This window comes from Mustelus asterias, chromosome 12 (assembly GCF_964213995.1).
Source record: "Mustelus asterias chromosome 12, sMusAst1.hap1.1, whole genome shotgun sequence".
Taxonomy (NCBI): Eukaryota; Metazoa; Chordata; class Chondrichthyes; order Carcharhiniformes; family Triakidae; genus Mustelus; species Mustelus asterias.
This window is the reverse complement of record NC_135812.1, coordinates 88,353,723-88,360,077: the sequence shown is the minus strand read 5'-3', so window position 1 is coordinate 88,360,077 and position 6,355 is coordinate 88,353,723.

The window sequence follows — 6,355 nt, the reverse complement described above, 5'->3', positions numbered from 1 at the left end:
ATTCCAAAGCCAAACATGCAGCATAACTGGGACATTACACGGCTACAGGGACATGAACAGCTTTCAAATAGGGACATCACAGAATAATTTATCCTTTCGCAATGTGATGTGATATTTATACCTTGGGGATGAACAGGGAAAGGGAGATGCAGAGTCTGAAAGCAGAAGCGTTAGCGAGAGAGGTTCAAAAACATATGCTCGGTTGGGCAAATTTATAAGGATTTATTGGCTAACCAGTTTGGAGCCATAAATTAATTTTATTATAGTAAAAGAGCAAGAAGATTAATTAAATGATTTCTGAACAGGAAAGGAAAGTGGAGAGTTTTACAAGCAGCTCACAGCTGCAGTCATATGGCTCAGCATGTTACATGAAGGACCCCTTCCCAATAGCAACTCTGTGACATGGGACACTAGAAGTCAGCGCATTACAGGAAATCAGCCAGAGAAGGGGAGTCTTACTATCCATCCTATGCCCTAGGTCAGTCCCCTTCCAAAAGGGAAATCACAACACAATGCTGGGAAGATTTCAGATCTATATCTTGGTGCTTCCGAAATCCCTTGTAAGCTACATGTTGCTCTCAGCTTGGTTAGTTACATATGGAGTGGCACAGTGGCACAGTGGTTAGCACTTCTGCTTCACAGCGCCAGGGACCCGGATTTGATTCCCGGCTTGGGTCACTGTCTGTGTGGAATTTGCACGTTCTCCCCATGTCTGCGTGGGTTTCCTTCGGGTGCTCTGGTTTTCTTCCACAGACCAAAGATGTGCGGGTTAGATGGATTTACCAATTACCCCTACATGTCAGGGGGATTAGCTAGGGTAAATGTGTGGGGTTATGGGGATAGGGCCTGGGTGGGATTGTGGTCAGTGTCGACTCGATGGGCCGAATGGCCTCCTTCTGCACTGTAGGATTCTATGATTCTATATGAGCAATGGTAGACAGGAAAATAAAACCCACTGGTTCGTCCAAGCGTTAGTGTCACTGCTGATCGCCATGTTATGTCATGGGTTCATGTGTTGTGTCTCATTTATGAGATCTTGAGACTTGTATGTTTAAACATGAACCATTAATTGTTCATTTTGTCATGCATGGAGCTGTTTCTCTATGCAGGTTGCTTCCAGAGTCTTATTTCTGCGTCTTTTACCATGTGACTCTATACGTCATACAATGGGCAATGCTTTTCTCCAGTCCCACATTAACCTTTGCTCTGACAATGACCTTCACATTCAAATGGCATCCAGGCATATAATACAACATCTTGGTCCCGCACAAGTGTGTGGGGAGGCAATGGCATAGTGGTATTGTCACTGGACTAGTAATCTAGAGACTCAGGGTAATCCACTGGCCACTCGGATTCAAATCCCACCACAGCAGACGTTGATATTTGATTTCAATAAAGATCTGGAATTAAAAGTCTAACAATGACCATGAACCACAGTTGATTGTTGCTAAAAAAAAAATCTGGTTCACTCAAAGAACAAAGAACAAAGAACAGTACAGCACAGGAAACAGGCCCTTCGGCCCTCCAAGCCTGTGCCGCTCCTTGGTCCAACTAGACCAATCGTTTGTATCCCTCCATTCCCAGGCTGCTCATGTGACTATCCAGGTAAGTCTTAAACGATGTCAGCGTGCCTGCCTCCACCACCCTACTTGGCAGCGCATTCCAGGCCCCCACCACCCTCTGTGTAAAAAACATCCCTCTAATATCTGAGTTATACTTCGCCCCTCTCACCTTGAGCCCGTGACCCCTCGTGAACGTCACTTCTGACCTGGGAAAAAGCTTCCCACCGTTCACCCTATCTATCCCCTTCATGATCTTGTACACCTCTATTAGATCTCCCCTCATTCTCCGTCTTTCCAGGGAGAACAACCCCAGTTTACCCAATCTCTCCTCATAGCTAAGACCCTCCATACCAGGCAACATCCTGGTAAACCTTCTCTGCACTCTCTCTAACGCCTCCACGTCCTTGTGTCCTTCCCACTCATTACCTTTAGGGAAGAGAATCTGCCATTGTTACCTGGTTTGGCCGACATGTGACCCCAGATCCTCAGCAATGTGGTTGCCTCTTAAGTGTCCTCTGAAGTAATCTAGCAAGCCACTCATGGTTATTAGGAACAGGCAACAAATGCACATCATGGAATGTGGGCCCAGCCAGTGATGCCTACATCCCAGGAACAAATCAATTTTTAAAAAAGTGCACTCCCTATCCACCCAAAATATGTTGGTTCTTGGGAAAGGCAGAAAACCAGATGAAAACCCAATGCAATTCAGGAAAAAAGATCTGGCAGATTTGTCTTTGACTCTCTTGGGTAATTGAAACTAATGAGACCATTCTTGGCTCTGATTATACAGCATCTATCTTAGGTACAAGGAGATGACTGACCCAGGCAGAAATGAGCACAGCTCTCACTGAAGAAATTCAGTGAATTAGTACTTTCCACATAAATGACCACAGGCCTTCACATAACATGACAGCCACGTCCTCCCTATTCAATTGAAACAAATAGTTTACACAAATTAGATCCTTCACTATTTTATACATCTTAATCCTGGAGAGAAAGCAGTGCTCCCCCTGAGAGGGAGGAGGGCTGAGTGGGTGTCCGAGGGGGAGGGGTCTGAGGTGAGAGGGGAGTTGAGAGATGCCTGAGAAGTTGGGGTTGGCTGCTCAAAATGAGCTTGTCACCCGAAAGGTCCTGCCAAAGCCAGATTTTTATTGAATTCAAATTTCACCATCTGACGTGGTGGGATTCGAACCCAGGATCTCTGGGTTATTAGTCCAGCAACAATACCACTATGCCACTGCCTCCCTGTAGGTGGCGGGGGGGGGGGGGGGGGGGGCGGCGGGGGGCATCCGTTTAAAATTTGTAGACAGATGAAAAGCTTGGATGTGTATTAAACAGTGAAAATTCAGATCAATAAACAGCAGTGGCGAAATTCAGGTCATTGATGGACTGAAAAGTCAGATAAAATGAGGAGTGTAAAGGGATCATTTTGAAGTAAAAGTGAGGAGAGTCAATGCATGTTGAATGGTACAATGCCAAAGATGTTGCAGCTACAGAGAGACCTGGGATTCACATCTTCGAAGGTGGCAGGGCATGTTGACAAGGCTGTTCAGATGTAGGATCCTCGGAGAATAATCAGCATTGGGGAGGAGGCTGTTTATTTTCTCTCCCACTGCCCAGGGACAAAGTGGCCAATTACACATTTCAATTTCTGCCTCATCCTGACAACGGCGAGCTTAACACAAAGCAGAGATTTCCTTGCTTGAGTTTCACAACAGAGGGGATGCTTGTGGAATCAACTATGATGAGACCATTTCTGCGGATGCTGGAATCTGAAACAAAAACAGAAAAAGTTGGAAAATCTCAGCTGGCCTGACAGCACCCGTGGAGAGAGAAAAGAGTCAATGCCAGGGTTTTCCGGCTACGCTCGCCCCAAGACCGGAAAATCCCGCCCGAGGTCAAAGGACCTTTACGTAGACCTGTCCCACCCCGTTACAATTCCCATGGCCTGGCGGGATGGGAAAATTCCGCCCAATATTTCGAGTCTGGATGGCTCTTTGTTGGAAATATGGTTTTTGTCTCACTGGGGATGGGAGTGAATACCAAAATGTTACTGTGGTGTAGACAATTGCAGGATATCACATCGAGAATGTAAGATGGTGGAGGCCATTACTGTATCCAGCTTACCTCAAAGTCCCTGTCCCTCCATTACAATATCGGTTGATAAATTTTTCCAGAGGTTTTGCCTCTATTAACCTCTCCAGAAGAGGCCTATCAGACCACAACTTGACATTCACCAGTTTATAACCCTGTCCCCTTGTCCTGTAGTCACAATTTAACTGGTAAAATGGCTCCCAATTCACCCTTTCTACTTCACTGAACAATATCAATGATTATAATTGGCCCAGTTTGCAGCAAGAAGTGACTTCTTGTCGTAATTTGTTTATATGTGTATGATCTGTGACCATCTTGAAGTCCTAATCATAGCTTACATTGTTATTTGTAAAGTCAGGCCACTCCGTGAATGCACAATGTGGGGGCAATTTTGACCCCGCGCTCTGCGAGGGCGGGAATGGTGGCAGCATGTGCTCAACATCTGGACAGACTCGGAAAACGTGGTTTGTGCTGGTGAGTTTCCGAGTTCCAATCTTCCAGCCCCCTCACCGGTGGAATTGGGTGAAACGCATCCAGGGCCTCAGGAAGCTCATTTTAATACATTACCATGTCAGTAGCGAACACTCTCTCCGGGACTTTCCCTGTCACTGGATATTCAGTGGGCACCGGCGTACAATCACCCCGGTGCCATTTACAACAGCTCCACATAACCATAAACCTGGCACCTTCACCTCTGAGGGGGAATTCAGAGGTGAGCTCTCACGTAGCCAGCGTCCTCCGAGGGGGTTCACTGCTAAGGGGGCACCGGAAATGATATGGGGGACACAGATAAGTGCAACTCAGGACTGGGGATGGGAGTCCCAGAATCGCCATTTTGGGGAGAGGGGTCAGGAAGTGTCACTCCTAGGCCTTACTTTCCCTTCATTTCGGGATGCCCTTTGCTTTAAAGGGGTTGTGAAGGCTGGCAGCCAGCAGTGTGCTCCCATGTTGTTGCCAGGCATCATGGGCAGGGCACTGAAGCCATTGGCCAGACTCTGTGGGAGATTAATGATGATTTGCATTGAGGACGGAGCTCCTTTCATCCTCAGCGATATATCTGACTCCTGCCTGACAGGGAGCTTATCGCGTCATGCCAGTGAATGGCCTTATCACAGGGCTCAGAAACGTGCAGCGTCAGATACTACAGGCCCCAACCACGTCAGGGACCATGGTGCTCTCATCCATCTACAGCCGAGGTGGGCAGCCTGGCAGCACCTCAACAGCTCTTGGCCTTGTGACGAAAGAATACTGTTAAACATGAGTGAGGTGAACTTTGATGGAGGAGGGAGCAAGTGAGTTCACCCTTCAACATATGAGGTTGGGGATTGGCTCCATGGGGGCTGGGGGGTAACGTGCCAGCAGCAGTGCCTCCTTACCGCATTGCCAGTGTGGGAGGATCGCATTGCCATTCTCACACACCACAGGGATGAGGCATTGATGAGTGTGGTGGTCCCCCAAGCTCGGTGGCATGAACAAACAGGAGGCTCTGTGGGTGAACGGTGAATTTTAATGCCCAACATTCAATACAATAGTGACATATTGACGCTAGCGCCCATATTCACCCCTGCCCACTAAGTGCCTACAGTATTAATATCCTCACCCTCACGTTACGTCTCGGTGAATCCCCAGGATCCACAGTTGAGGTTGAGGCAGCCTGCTGACTTCCACACAGAGATGACCTTGGTGAGCATCCCCTTGGGGGCCGAGATGTTGACGGACCTGGCCTGTTTTTGGGCAACACGAATGTTTGACTACTTCCTTCCTCGGTGTCAGGGGCTGGAGGAGTGTCACTCACAGGGAGGGGGGTGTCAGATGGGCTGGAGACCCCCAGGGTCCCCTGGCCCCGGGCTGTACTCCTGCCAATGCTCTTCCCTTTTGGTTCCCGGGGCCCCTGTGTTCTTCCATGAGATTGAGGGCCAACTGGAGTGAGATCCAGAAGCTTACACTTGTGGATTCGCATCAATGCCTGCACCATGTAGTCGAAATCCTGCACCACAGTATGGACATCTCCTGCCATGGAGTGCATGTCCTGCACCAAGGTCTCCACTGCGGATGCCACCCTCACAGTGTAGGCCTCAGTGCGCTGCAGCGATGGCACTATCTCCTCGGATAGAAGGCGATGGGACTCCTCCGATCGGCCTTGCACTCCGAGGAGGGCTGTGTCATCCCTTCCTGGTACTCACAACTCTGCCTTTGCAGCTCCAGCAACCGTGGAATGATTAGACCCGGGGCACAACATCGTCAAGGGGCTCAGCAGAGTCCTGGGCACCGGCATCCCTCCGAGTGCCAGTTCCCTGGGACGTCACTGCCTCCACCTGCTGTGGATCTTCAGCTGTGAGGTTCTCACCAGTAAGTGACCCAGAAGCCTGCTTACTCAGTGAACCCACTGTGTATCAGTTGCGTGCAGGTGCAGCAGGTGGTAAGGAAAGCTAATGGCATGCTAGCCTTCATAGCAGGAAGATTTGAATATACGAGTAAGGATGCCTTGCTGCAATTATACAGGGTCTTGGTGAGGCCACACCTTGAGTATTGTGCAAGGTTTTGGTCTCCTAGTCTGAGGAAGGACATTTTTGCTATTGAGAGAATCCAGTGATTCTCATGTTTGCCTGTGGCCCCCACTTCACCAGCAGGCACGCTCTTCCTCCTCCCTGGCCAGCTCGAGGGCTCGCTTCTCAAAAGGCGTGAGGCTTCTGAGCTCC